Below are 15,758 nucleotides of genomic sequence, written 5' to 3' on the forward strand. Positions count from 1 at the left end.
CTGCCTGTCTTTCTAGTTGGTTCAAGTGCTCTAACTGGTGACCTGGCAATAGCAACTCCACTTATCGCCATGACTACACAACAGTCAGCACTGATGGGTTTAAAAGATTAGAAGGGCCATAGCGCCCATGCTCCCTTTGATGAGTCAGTTTAGCCTAAAATTATGTTCACAAGGAGTTACCACCAGCCACAAATGATAAATGCTTTATTCTGCCAGCATGGGCAATAATAAATGACATTTGATTCTCGCTTTGAACGGAGCACCAGCCAACTCAGGCAACAGATGGAAAAACTTCCCACTCATTTAAAACAGATGCTCATGTTTGTGCATCAGTGGTGGGTCGATGCTGCTGTCCCATCAGCTGTTGAGTGAAAAACAAAGCCCCCATTTTGGTGCGCTCCTCTCCTTGCTTCAGGGTCTGCAGAGTTGCAAATAGCACAGACACGTGTGACATGGAGACAAGCCAGGAAACACTCACTCATAGCCAGAGAGATCCCTCGTCATTTAGAGGAGTTATAGTAATCCTGTAATACATTTTAGAAGAATACCTCAAAGCTAACCACTGAAATTATTAAAATATCATGCAACCATAATGACAAAAATACTGAACAGCAAATCCTATGGTAACAAAAACATACTACTAAGTATTATCTTATAACTAAAGTCACTATTGAGTACCACAGACACATTTAAAGTAACTAAAAGAATATTCCTGTGAATTAGTGTATCCTTGTATTCGTGACTTACATACAGATTTGACATAGATTCACCTGTTAAAAACACTAACTTTTTCTACTGTCACGTCACATCTCACCACGTGCCACCACTGAAAATGTCAACGCTACAAGCCTCACACGTGCTTTCCAGCAAGAAGCAAATGTGATGCGCCACATGACTTATCACCAGGATGTATTGGTCTAAAATTCAGAACCACTTAATTAAATGTATAACGACAGTCGTAAAGAGCTTGTCAGGCGGATTCCCATCCCAAAATTGGGCAGAGTGCAACATTTAGGATTCTTCTTTTAACACCTTTTCAGGGATTCAGAATTATTCATATTATTCATTATTTATTCATCAGTTTGAAGTGTTTCCACTGACAGCAAGTATCCTGTATACGCGTGAGCTGATAATTAGAGGATATTATTCGTTGTTAAGCAAAATGTGAGGAATAAAATGCAAGTAATGTCATTATCCGTTCGCAGGTGAAAATACAGTTTACACACATCATTTTTTGTCTCTATTTTTTCCGTTAGACAGCTAACGTTGTCTCGCCCACAACACTGTCGCTAACTGTGGTAACTCCCAGCCGGTCTAGCTAACGTTAGTTAACTCTTAACTACCCTGGCCGCCTGGACGGACCATGCTTGAAATTGGCGCTAAATTGAATTCCCAGCTCCTGTCAACAAAGGAAGCGTGCCGGTGTCCAGCATAAAGACACCGGCGCCTTTCTGTCCAAACGAAACACGGAACCGTACAAATAAACAAAATCGCCTCACACAGCCGAAAGACGGCAGAATTCCATCTGTAACGAGTAACAGTTAACGTTATTTTTAACAGTCAGTTTTGAATTTAATAGAAATTCAAACAGCCGCCATTTTAAAGAGTTAACGGTCATAAACGGCTGTTAGTAACATGTAGCTAGTTAGTTAACGCTATCTTAAGTAACCACCTTATCCTACCTTTTCATTACAGTCTGAAGTCTCGTTGTGTCTGAACCAGTCTGTATCCTCAGCGCAGTCAGAAGAACCGCTCCACGCCCGTGTTACCTTCAGGGCTACTCGTAAAAGTCAAACTTCAGCCGCGGAGGTGAACGGGCGGCTCACCTAACACATTTTCGTGTAATGGATCGTGTAACAAAATGACAAAAATTAAAATAAAAAAATATCTTGTTAATAATACATTGGATTTTGCAGACAATCCTTATATCCCTATATTGCAGTATGTCACCTTAGCAAAGGAAGATTATTGAAAAACGAAAATATAGTATTAGCCACAACATTATTTTAGTTCTAGTAACTGAGATTAAATCTAAATATAGCTTATATAAAATATGCAGTAATCTTTGGTTGGTGTTTAGGAGATTCAACTGCCCTGAAGTCGTAACCCTAGAATTTCCTATCGTCCCTGAAGCCATCAGCACGTCGTCACTTCAGGAGGCGGTGGACATTTCTTAGTAGCCTATTTCGATGTGGGAGCTGTATGACTCGCTGGATGCGTAACAGTCTGCGACCACTATAACTGTTTCTGAACAATCTTTGGTGATGAACAATGTTTTTATTGACTCATCACCAGAAATACCCACTGATGGTGTGGTACAAGCTATGACTTCCAGCCAGTTATTGTCATTCAGTGAACACCAATTGGCAATAGCAGAGAGATGGAGGTATAGCAAATAACAATTAACATCATATATCTTTTGTATATTTCAAATTTGAGCTGTTAAATGCCCACTAAACACCAGTAAGTGCAGTGATGGGGTGAGCAATGTGTATAAAACCCAGTACATGTAATTTTATGTCATGATATTGATATATATCTTGACATAGTGAAGATTCTGGAAAATATATTGAGAAGCTATTTATAGATAAAATAACCAGACAGGATTTTTGGCTAATCCAGCAAATACCCAAAAAATCAGGATATTTCATCACATTGACTAAAAAATTATATACAAATCTAATATTGTCATAAAGCATTCCTGATCATAGATTTGCAATATTATGGCCACCATGGCCTAATATACCCAGAGATATCAAATACAAAGATACCACGGTGTAATGATGTGGCAAAATAACTTTATATCGTCTCAGGATATATATCATGTTGTCTAATCCTGTGCAGTGATAATAATGGTCACTGAAAGCAATGAATACTTAATTTTTTTACATTTGCTGGCTGCTCGACTCGCTTTCTTTGTGGGACACTGCCGGAAAAGAAGCCTGCTGCATTGATTTCCTGTTCTGAGTTGGACGGCAAGGTAGAAAAGGCAGTTCCTGAACCAGGAATGCATCTTTCTGGATTAGGTTCAAAAGGTAGAGGTTCAAAAAGACCACAACCACAAACACTCTTTCAGTGTAGCAGCTGGCTTAACATTGGCCTAAATAACTTGCTAGAAAAATCATGTGCTTCTCATGTTCTGTTTATTCATATTTCCTATCCAAAGTTGCATGCCATAATACGCGATGAATAGATGACTGATTCACTGAAAATTACAGTCTTGTTAGTGTCAATGTATAGGAAGAAATGGTGTGTAAAGAGGCATGAATGAAGCTGTTTTCAAATTGATGAATCATTATCTCTGCATTATTCACACTTCTTTCAAAATGCAAAGACAGCACATGTTTTCCAGCTTAAGGTCAGTGCTGTGCCATGTTTAACAGTTTGAGGCATTCAGTCAAGCACAAAACAACAAGTACAAAATAAGAAAGTGGGCACCTGAGGGGGCTTGCATTAGCGTGTCTGTGTTAAAGCTGACATGAAAGCAAGAGTTTTCCAGGTACAAAAAGCAATTCGAAATATTGAATTCTTATGCTTTGAATGAACTAGAACAAATGATTTACTTCAGGAAATGTGCAGTTATTTGAAGCTATTGTGCAACACAATGCCTGCTGTAAATCTGTCACGTATACACATTACAATCCTCTCCTCTATTGCCTTCAGTCTACATCTTGTTTTCTTAAGTGTCTGAGAGAACTGACACCAATGTATAATTTCATCATAACACGTGGGCCTGTCTGAACCGCTGTGCCGCCGAGGCGTTGTTTATGGTCATTTTTTGTGCTGCGTGCGAGTCTGGACACACTAAGCGCTGTTTGCTCATATAGTCGTGGTAGACACACTCTCATCCACACCCTGTCTCCCCCCCCATCTAAAAAAAGCTTACTGTGGTTATGGACAGAAACCATCTGTGAGGGAGAGCTAGACTGGCTGCCTCAGACCCCAACTAGGAGGAGCTGAGCCACAGAGGACTGAGGTACTACTGTCTCTCTCTCTGCTGGTGTGAAGACACAAAACAACACTTCATTCCATCAATGGTCATACAAACGTTTTTATTTCCTGTAGTTGAATATGACTCTCTATGGTCCTCTGAGCCTCAGACGTGTTTACTGGCTTGTGTAGCCACAGGAGAAAGTCAGTCAGCAGCTTCTCAGTGCAGCAGAGGACAGCCTTGACTGGGTTTTCCATAGAGAGAGGGAAAAAGACAATAAGAGGAAAAAGAGGGAAGCAGTGAAACAGAGACAAGACAAAGAGAGAGAGAGAGAGAGAGAGAGAGAGAGAGAGAGAGAGGATGGTTTCTATGAGACACCTCCTTCATCAAACAAACACTGAACATCCATGCAGAAATGAGAAATTTCAATGGAAACGTTAGAAAGATGACTGAAGATGATGAAAAAGTGAACTGCTAACAGTGAAAACAGTCTCAACTGTAGGTCAACAGGTGGCTGTGTGGTTGAGGTCTTTGTCACTAGCTGATTTCTATGAGGCACCTGTGTGACAATATATCTGCCAGCCAAATTAACCTGATAAGAAACACGTATTTCCCCAAAGTATCTAATAAGAACATGGAGGAACATTCAATGGCCTCTTCTTTGTTGTATGGTTGTAGGCATTTCTATTGTCTGACAGAAATCTTATGTCGTCTTCACTTCCTGCTGACCCCAGACAGTTCCCTCTCATGCCATTTTTAGAACACGAGTTTATGAGCAAATAAACATCATACATGTCTAATTCGAGAAAATCCTGTGAAGTCTGTGGCATACGAGGCGAATTCAGGGAGAGGAGGAGGGCATGACGTGAATGGGCTGGAAGTGGCTTTCTGACCACATACTGAGATTTAAGAGGACAGCGGTAGAAAAAGGAATTCCAATGGATAGTCTCTTCAACCCCTAAATGGTTCAGGAGACACAGAGAGAGTGAAGTAAATCCCATTTGGGAATAACAATTTCGAGGCCTGGCTCCGTTTTGGAGGATTAAGGTTTGGACTGAAGTGACGAAGACAAGGCAAACAAAGAAAAAACTCCTCTGGGCGGTCTGTGAGAGTCAAATCCCTCCTCATCTTTACCTTAGTAGCCCCCTTCAAATTCCCAACAGAGTGTGAGTGGTCTGCAAGGGTCAAACATTTGAGACAGTCCATTATGGGATTCACCTCTTTAGTTGAAGTCCAGCCACTTCCAAATTGGTATTAATCCCGAAATACTGCACTTGTTGCTCACATTCTTCTCTGCAACCATGCAAATCACCCCAAATCCACAACATACATTCCTGTGCTGTTGAATTTAACACGAGTAGTGATGGAGTAATCCTGATAACAGGGTTGGTGTTAAAGGTTAAATCCACACTTAATCACATGAGCAGAAAACTGCAGCACTCTGTAGGGGTTGAAACATTGGCCACACCCCAATCAGTGATGTCACAACAGGTGTTTTTCATCATTAATTAAGAAGTTAGGGTCTCAGATAGTTAATTTCTCTTCTTTTAATACGTGCCCCAGTGCCAATTTTGAAACTTATTGTTAAATCACGCAAGTGGCCTCACCTAGTTTTACCTTGAACCACCCACCACACCCAACTTCCTGCATAGACTGTCACTCCTAATTAGACACTCTGAGGAAGTTATAAAAACACCACCCTTTAGGCCTGTCAGTGCCTTTTCCCTCCAAACCCTTGTGTGTGCAGGATAAAGAAGGAACCTATATAAGTTCAAATATGGACTGATTTAATTTGATTAATATTTCATGGATTTGTTTAAAATGTTTAATGGACTATTTTGTATTGCATTTATGTTAGATTCCTATATTTAGCAAGGCCTGAAAATGACCTAAATGGCAAGACAGTGGTGGCTTTAATGATGACCTGATTAATTAAATCATTTGTTTACTGCTAGTGTTCTGGTTTGAAAATATGTTCTTTGTAATATTTCCTTCTCATTTATAGAAAAAATCATCCCTGACTACTACTAATAAATTGTTTGAATGCCTTTGTTGGATCCTGTGTTAAAGGGTGTGACACACCTCTGATGTTCGGTGAACCAACGTCACCCCCATCACTGTAGTTTTCACTTATTGTTCCAGAAATCTATTTAGAAGGCTTAATAATACCTCTTTTGTATAGCAGGTGTGCGTATGACGCGCGTCTACTGACGCATTGGACTTATTCAGATGAGACAGCAGTGACAGGTTTATCTCTGGTCGTCACAGTTAGCAGAGGCAGCGCTCGGCACTGCAGCCCCATAAACTTAACTGATGAGCCACAGAATTTCACAGGATTACACTGAATAATTACCAGATAAAGTTAAGTCTCGCTTCTCTCCGTCTGTCCATTAAAAACACCACAAGTGCTTGCTTTCTCTCTTTTCTGGGACTTGGTTGAAGGACGTTTAAATATTATTATATAACAGAGATGTCTGCTCACCATTGCAGGGCAGCATCCATCCCTGGTCTGGAGGAGGGTCTGGATCAACAGCTTACATTAACGCAAAGGCAGTTATATTGTTGGATGGTGTGCTTCACATGTTTACTGTGAATTTCATACATCTTCAAGTTGAAAGGATATTTTTCGTACAAACTTATGAGAATACGTTGTTTGTTACACATTTAAAAAGGTGAATGAAAAGCAATTTAAACAGAAGAGAGCAGGTTTGATACCCTGATTCAATTTGGGTTTTGAGAGTGCACATTTAGTCAAATTTTTAAACCAGTACTGAGCCTTTGTTGCATATTGTTATGGTTCACTAAAAAGAAAAGCAGCTGCACTAAAAGCTTTTGAAGATAATTTTCACTTATTATTTAGTTGTTATTTATCAGCTATTTCTTTAGGCAATCGCAGTTTCCACAGTTTTTGCAAATACACTGCAACACAAAAAGGTCAGTATATTAAAGTACATTTCTTTTGTCCTTTCCTTCCATGGAAAAGTGGCAGCAGCCTTAACTTGTGAAATGATACATGTACATACATTACATGTATTTCATGTATCAGTGGTTCAATATTAAATAGCAAATTTGGTTAAATTGCACTGGTTGTTACAGTCTGTACCAGTATGTGGTGTTCAGGGGTTTCATTGTGTGTCTGCTCTTTTTCTTTTGCTGTACACGTGCTACATGTCAGATTTACCATACAGCTAAAGTGTGTGTGTGTGTGTCAGTCTTAAAAGATCGTCCTCATCCTGGCTCATCCTTTTTCTTATCAGAGGCTGTCAGCCATCCTGTTGGCCTGGAAGGAAAATAATAAAACAGAGGTAACTGAGGGCAAGGTCACGTTTTTATATGGCGTGGTTATGTCCATTTAACATCCTGTTTGCCCATTTGAAACTCATTACTCAATTGTTCTCTCTATATTGTTCAAGTTATATTTACCAGTCTTATTGACACCAGCCCGTTAAACTGTTTGCAACCTGCTCCTGTTTACTTGACTCCCTGGAAGCTGGAGGCCATTTGTTAAAGCCATCAGATCCACAAAGACATACTTGATGTTATTATTGTTGAAGGAAACATATACAAAAATGTATAAGAAAAATTAATTTAGTGATTAATACAATAATATTTTTATGAATGAATTCTTCCAGATATAAGAGGTCAATTAGGCTCTGGGAGGTGGCCTAACCAATGACTATGAGCACTTTTTGTATAACTATACTTTGGTAGCTCCAGTGAAAACTGCTGACAGTGTTATGTGGATTATCCTGAGCAAGGACGACACTGTTTATGGTTGCACTTGAATTTTGAATGTCATTTTCCATTGATTTCACTGGGATTGCCTTAAGTAAAATACATAAAGTACTTTTGTTTATATAAGATTGTGTAGTATTATTTCCACCCATGTTACAAGAGTCTTATCATAACTTTAAAGGCACAGGTGTTTTCACTTATTCTGTCTGATTAGAGCTGAACCTGGAGGTGGGCGGAGCTATGCTAGAAATTACATTAGAACACTAAGCTCCATGTACTAATAAAAATGGTAAAGCTGTAAGCTGTCCCACCCTAACAGGTGCTACAAAACTAAAAAAAGAGTGAGGGAGATGATAACCAAGTACAGCGTTTACACACCCACACAGTCCTGAGAGGAGGTCTAATCCACTCACATTAGTGAAAACACCTGTGCAGGGATTTTAAAGTCTTCCTCCTGTTCAAATTTGGTGTAAAACAGCTCTGAATGACAAGAGCACATTTATTATCTATGTGACCTTATTATTGTATCCTATTCTGAGACCCCCTGTTTTTTTAAAGGATAAAGTAATTTCAGGCTGTCACCAGATCCCTCAGCTGCATGTGGACCGCATGGCAGTGTGACACCCATATAATTAAGTGAGATGTCCCAACAACTGTGTGTGAAACGTGTCACAGATCAGGGAAGGGTTGAGCAAGATCTAATGGTTGCATTATAGTATTACCATTAAAGACATTTTACTAATAAATATGTTTGAATTCTTGCTGATTCACTGCATTTCAGACATGGCTTTATTGTTTTCACAGTGCAGTTTTTATGTTGTGTGCTGTGTCCCTGCATGGCCACGGGATCATTATACGACACAATGAAAGGTGAAACCTCAGTTTACACATGGAAACCTGACACTAGTTGGTATTTACAGATAAAAATAAACAGAAAAGCAAAGTAGCCCAACAATAGGCAATAGGATGTCTTTTAAATTTATTTCTGTAAATCAGCTGATAATTACTGTTTAGTTTACGACACTTCTTTCAGCGAGGTCAGATCAGTTTTTTAGATTTAAGTTAATTAAAGTTAGACTGTGGAGATTTTGACCTCTAGTGGGGCTGTAGAGCAAACATATTGTCTGTATCTATCGGAGTGGAGTGATACACAGTACTGCAGAGGGTGTTAACATACAGTATATCAACAGGTGGTGGCGGCAATGTGCAGTAAAAGGTAGCAATGTGGGAGTAAAAGGAGAAAGAAAGCAGCGAGCTGATTTAACATTGCATTTATCGGAACATTGACAATAGAAATGAATTCAACTGGGCCTTTAGGTCATACAAAATGCACTTTAGATTTTGGTGAAAAATGTTTTCTCAACAATAAAAATTCCACAGGGTATCATTAAAGTCCTAGCTTTGGCAGACAACTAGGGATTTAAATGATCAGTCAATATGTTTTTCATTATATCAAAGATAATTACAAGTTACCAGAGCCTAAAGTGTATTTGTCTGACAATCCAAAAACCAAAAACATTTACAATTTACCATGAAACTAAGAAAAACAAACTTCTTTTAATTTAAGAAGCTACAAGTAATTTTACTTTATAAACGATTGGTTGTATCAGACGGTGTGAAACAAAGACTAAACACTGTTAATTATAGACAATATGTCAATAGTACATGCTAAACAAAACAGAGACTGAGGTTGTTTAGAAAAGAAAGCAGTCTAGCTCAGTAAAGTAATGTTGTGAGAATCATCAAAACCACAAACCTCAAAATGGGTGTGTGAATGTGTGCTTGTGTATGTGTGTTCAAAGGTAATTTCTTCTCTGGGATATAAAGTAGCTTAGCCAGCAGGCTCTGTCTGTATCTAACAAGGAGTGCAGCGATAGTCTTCCTCTGGTTTCAATATCTTGGCCGTGCATACCTGAATCAGAGGGGAATTTACATACTTTATTCCAACCCTTGCGATTCTCTTTCTATCCGTGTCTGACTCTAAATCTTAAATTTTGCATTTCATTGATGCTTTTCATTGTGCTTTCTTTTTTGCTTAGGTTAGAGAAAATGTGTTTGTCTGAGCTGGGCAAAAGGCTGAGGTCCTGGAGTAACTAACGTCATTCTTGTGAGATGTCAATATTTTAAGTCATCACCACAAACCACTGTCAACATGTATATTAGTGGTCAGAAATATTGCAGTTATATACCTCCCCATATCTTAAACCCTATTCTTGACACCATTATCCTCAGCAGCAAACTTCTCACAGGCCAGTAAAGCTACACATACAACAATGTCTCTACAACCGAAATGTCACCAAACAAGACAAGCTCCAAACCTCAGCAGCACCGTGAACAATTATAGTCAGTCTTCCTTTGCAACGAACTGGACTTGCAGATTGGATGAAGCTGACATTACTTATGTTGGACCCCCTGTTAGACCCAGTTATGAAACAGGAATCCCAATGGACTTATTTGGGATTTGGGAGGGGTAGTGCTGCGTATAAAGTACTGTCCACGCCAATCACAGATGTGGAGTATCTGAAAATCCATTGTATTTAACTGTTCATAAGTTCAAAATCACATTTAGGAGCAATTCTCATAACATTAGGAAAAGTCATTAAGTATCTAGATGACTAAATGTGTCTTTTGCACTATTAAAGAACAGAAGAGAACATTAGGCTTAAAATGTTGGCAAAAAACTATGCCACTGAACATAAACCAGGGTTTTGTAGAATCGAAATATTGACGTTCTTGTCTGTCAGTGTTTTAAGCTCTCACTCTGTGTGTATCAGAACCAAATGGCAGTGACCCAAAACCAACATAGTCCCACAGAAACTCAACAGAGACCTCTTCATTGTCTGTGAAAGTGTAAAATTGTTTCTCCTGAAACTGAGTTTCAACTATTAGTCAGAGACTCTTTATTTAAACACTTCGGTATAAGGTTGAGGATTAGCAGATCAATTAATTTGGATTGTTTTCTGAATACTGTATTTCTGTTCCTAAGTAAAAAGCTCTCTTCTTCATTATGTGTAGAAAGTTCACTCTGTAGTATGTGAATAACAACAATCATGAAGCCTCTGGCAAAAATGACAATGTTCCAATGTTATAAAAATGTTTGAAACGCAAACATATGTTTGAGATTATCCCAAGGACTTTCCCTGAGTCACTATGGGGAAGTTACGTAATCATCCCCTGATGAAAATGGCTTTCTATTCCTTTCGGTCTTCATGCAGAAACACTGAGTCAATACCACTTTTTTCTTTATTGTGAAATAGACTGCAAGAATTTTATGAAAACAAATCTGTGAAAATGTGTTCATAAAAGCCAAACAAACCCCAATTCGCCTCCTCTAAACTCAACAAACTCATGTGTGTGTGTATAAGATGTTTTATTCAAGATGTAAAAACAAATCTAAGCTTATTTACTTATGGAAAGTTAATGAGACCACATTCCAATGTGTTAAAATTAAACTGACTTGTAGCAAGTATATTCCATTATTTTGACATTATAGACTGAACATATAGCTCTTGCCTAATTTCCTGCTCTTGCTTTGCCCTCAGTAAATCTCCCTGATTCATCAGTACTTATGACCTTGTGTGACAGAGGGCATCTTGCTATAATCATCCCAGACAGGGGTGCAACAGCACGTAAGTATATAGCAGGGTAATATGATGCAGGGTAATATGATCATCAAAAGCATGACGCTTTTGATGATTCTGGCTTGGTCACCTGGTTACACTCAATTGCATCATATTACCCTGCTATATACTTACGTGCTGTTGCACCCCTGTCTGGTTTTCAGATGGAACTTTCTAATTATAGTCGTTTAGTTGTCTCAGGACACAAGGTCTCGGTGAGAGATCAGGTGATGGAGGGAGCTGCAAAAAGGGACAGTACAACTAGATCAATGTTAAGGCAGAGCTGACGGCTGATCACAGGCTAGTAGGGGATTCAGGGTCTTGCTCTGAGGCACTTCATCAGGAAACATGTCCAACTTGTAGCCTGTGACCTCAGTCATAGGACTAATTTCTATGCGCTTGAGAAGACTACAACAGAATCATGGAAGTCACATGGGATTAATTTCATTATCGATTAATCTATCCTTTTTTTCCCCCGACTAATTGATTAAAGGGGAAGTCTACTGATTTTTGCACATAAAGGCCAGTTTATTAGTAACAGGAAGTCTTACTCAGCCTGTGAAAACAGTTGGAGGAGTTTTTGCCAAGTCTGAGAAAATAACCCCCAATGGTGTCATAGTGATGTCATCGGGGTTATACAGGTTTGAACTTGAAACAGAAAGCCTCAACGCAAACTAGAGGTTTGGAGATCGAAAGATGTAGACGTTCACCAGGCAGGAACAACCCAATGAAAAGTCGCTACTATTAGTTGCATTATGGGAAATGTAGGCCAATATAGGGGACTAAAAGTTAGAAGATCTTGGCCTCAGCTGCCTCATCTTTGACCAGTCTTTTTTTAAATCTGTCTCTTGAGAGTACCCCCACGTTTTGGATGTGCAAACTAAATTGCTGAAGCACCCCTTGAATAGTTTAGTCCATAAAATGTCAGACAAGCTTGTCTTGGAGTTATTTTGTCTAAACAAAAGTTAAAATCTAAACGGATTCAGTTTGTAATGACATGAGATAGAGAAAAGCTGCAAATCCTTACCCTGGAGAAGCATGAAAGTACAATTGTTTGCCATTCTTATTTGATAAATTACTTAAAATAATTAACCAGTACCAGTCTTTACCTGCCTAACGCTGCTCCCTGCATGTGAAAACTGACATCACACTTTATCCCTGTGAGAATAGCAGCTTTCTCAAAGCCCCAGGACCGCTGATAAGCAAGTAGCTTCAAAAGTTATCAAACACACTCCACCAACATTGTATCAAGCACACTGAGGAGTGGTGTGTGTGTGTGTGTGTGTGTGTGCAGTGAAAACATAGCACCAAGGGTTTGCATGATACAGTAGTGGTTTTTAGCTCAACGGGGTCTATTTTCGGAGCTCTTTCATGCTGTCCCCCGCTGTGGAGTGTGCTAGTGTGTGTGTGTGAGGAGGATCTATATTCTCACACTATCACCTGCTATGATGCCTCAACTCAGACTGTGAACAAGTCTCTGACCCACAGCCAGGCTCAGCTTTCAACTTCCTCTGCAGCTATCATAACATGCATGCTGGATTACTAACAGAGAGAGATATGCCAGGTCTTAATATAGACCAATAAGGCAGCAGCATACATCCATGTCTGATATCACATATAAAGTATAACTATCAGCAAAAGCCCTTAGTCACTGGCGCACTTTCAGCACTGTTGGAGACGTGATGCGCACTGCGACTTTGTGTCCATTCAGACCATCTGACCCTGTCACCGTTTCTGCTGGAGCTCCACCAGCTCTACATCGGCTATAAACTAAACATCTGTATTAACCGAGTTGCCTAGCAGAGAATTGCAAAGTGCACTTCGTGGGCATCCCTTACCCTGTGTCAGCAGTCTGACCACCGTCTTTTACTTTCTATCGCCGACGTACGAGAAACACAGACTTACCCTCATGCAACCGACCCGCGATGCGCTCACATCTGAGCAGCACGTCGGTTCGTAGGCAACAACGTTCAGGCATTCATTCGTCTGTTTTTCTCTCGTCTCATTTAGCAGCAAAACTCAACTCAACGCTCCGCATTCACGCAGCTGGCACAGAGACGGCTTTTAGGGGGGGTGACGACGCAAGAGGGGTCTCTGACAGATAAATAACGACAAATAACGGGCCAGCTGGTTACTTTGGATTTTTACAAATAAACCACCAGATTATAATCCTTTTAAAGCATCAGGGTCCAAAGCCAGATACTGGGTCAGAGAGAGAGGGGTCTTTATTCATACAACAAACTAGGCTACTCACCGGATCTGTAACACCACTTCTACGATAGTCAATCAGATGAGCTGTTTAATTTAGCACAACAGGGGCGTAGCTATATGGGTCCTAATCATAGTCCCAATGCACCAAAGGGGACTGTGGGCCATCCAGCACCATTATCTATCACAAACATCTGTGTACCACCAGCCACTCATTCATTTACTATAAAGCAGTCAAAGAAACCTAAAAAAAATACATGTCTATACTATTATTTTGATTTGCCAAACACATTTTGAGGGAAACGTAATGGATTTGGACCTGGATTTGCCTGGCACTGTTTGTTTTGTTTTTAATGGAAGAAGTTGGTTTTGTGCAGCACGCAAGATGTACGGAAGTGGTCAGCGTGGGGGTTGTGTGTACAAAGCTCAGCACTTAAATACAGGTGACCGGGGGTTTGCATCCTGAGTCTGACCTGTCGTTAGATTTAGGCAACAAAAACACTTTGGCTAAAGTTAGGGAAACACAGTGGTTTCGGTTAAATGTTAGTAAAGAAAACACATCGTGTCTCATGGTTCTAGTCACTGACGTGACTGATCTTTCTCTGACCTTAACCAAGAGCTGCCTAAACATAAAAGTGTTATCATGATATATCTTACAAAACAAATGAAACAGGTTGTCAGTGAACATTTTGCAGATACGTTCTGTATAAACAATTTGCGACTTGGCAGATACGTTAATTAAAAACCTTTCTTGGCATTATGTTTCTTTCAAAACACAGGCCTATTTGCTGTTACAAATTAGTACTGCATGTCATTTTGAGGTGACTGTTGTTCAGAGAGCACAGAAACGGACAAATAGCAGACGAAAAAGCATTAAAACAAGACTCAATTTATGAAACACATCTACGTAACATAGCTACTGTTTGTTGACACAGAATCGGTGATATGTAGTATATACTGCCTGGTTTTCTAAACAATGGTTCCATAAGCAATGATCAGAGTGAGAGGTGAACTTGTCATAGGTTTTGGCAATCAAAACATAACATCGAGTGAAATGTCCGTGATGAAGAGACTGCAGGTGGATGATTTAATCCAATTATCTGAAAAGAATCTGATGATCATGGTAGTAACGAGGGAGGAAGCAAGTTGTGCAATGCTCATCAACATTTAAAGAGCCGCATCAACCAGCTGACTGTTTTGCATAATGCAGGAAGTTAATTTCCTAGAAGTGTCATTTTGAAATCATTTAGTGAACCACACTGTATAAATAAGATGACACATGACAAGTGAGGTATCCAGTTGTCAGATCTATAAAGAACAAGTGTGTGGGGGTATGTGAGGAAACAACTGTGTTGGAAATCTCCCCATAGCAACAACTGCAACAGCAGCAGCGTCGGCCATTCTCTCGGCTTTTAATAGCAGAGCTCCTCAACACATGAAAGGTCCAGCATGTGATTTATATATACTGGGATTAGCAATAGAAAGTAAACAATAAAGCTAATGTACCATCTGGTCTTCTTCCTCGAGGTTTTCCACAAAACAAACTTTGTGTTTGTCTTTGAATTTACACCATGGACCTAAAACATTTATTGCAGGAATGTGATTAGATGGACTGCAAAATAAAAGACACAGATATCTTCATCAGTGTTTGAGTATCCATCCAATAAAGACATTTCATCACTGTTCATATTCCTGCACTTTGTCCGACAGTGTCTCCTCCCATCAGCTACCACATTAAACAGATGCGAGAAAATAATTGAACAAATATGAAAGTAACTATAGTAATACCCAGCTTGACCAACAACATATTTCAATTGCCCAATACCCTGCTTGTGTTTCAGTTTCTAGAGGATGTCCACCAGATATTTGCTGTCTTCTTCCAAACCAAACCTACCCCATAAGGATTATCCTGTCACATCTCCCCCTCCCTTTGTTCCTGGATCACCTCCATCCACAACTCGGCATAGATTTGGATTCCCCTAAAATACTTTGGGCCTCCTTGGTGCTGCAGAGACTTCACTGGGTGGGTTAGTGATTAACTCACCCAGTTATGCAACCAAGGGCCGGTGGAATTCTTGATGATTGCTGAGTACCAGCGAAATTTTTCTTAACAGCCTAACAGCCCCCACCCCCGCACCCGCCCGCCCCCCCACACACAGAAAAACTGTAATGCCTCTTCTCGTGTGTTAATCTATGAGACACAGTCTGACCCACATAAAAAAATCCCTCCAGTTCCCTTGAGTAAGTTTCACATAATTTTACTT

The 15,758-nt window shown here is 39.8% G+C and overlaps 1 protein-coding gene across 4 annotated transcripts in view; it reads right to left on the reverse strand.

The window, feature by feature from the left end:
* The window catches only part of LOC122884761 (equilibrative nucleoside transporter 1-like), a 49,102-nt gene that overhangs the window by 26,197 nt on the left and 7,147 nt on the right, over window positions 1–15,758 (reverse strand). The window contains exon 1 of one of the 4 annotated variants that reach the window (XM_044215078.1): window positions 13,192–13,256. The exons of 1 other annotated variant lie outside the window; for it this stretch is intronic. The gene's annotated coding sequence lies outside the window, so the exon portion shown is untranslated. Of the gene's footprint in view, window positions 1–1,682; window positions 1,828–13,191; window positions 13,257–15,758 lie in introns of those variants that run through there. 2 more of the 4 variants (XM_044215076.1, XM_044215080.1) reach the window with 2 other exon arrangements.

The sequence above is a fragment of the Siniperca chuatsi genome, linkage group LG11 (assembly GCF_020085105.1).
Source record: "Siniperca chuatsi isolate FFG_IHB_CAS linkage group LG11, ASM2008510v1, whole genome shotgun sequence".
NCBI classification, from domain to species: Eukaryota; Metazoa; Chordata; class Actinopteri; order Centrarchiformes; family Sinipercidae; genus Siniperca; species Siniperca chuatsi.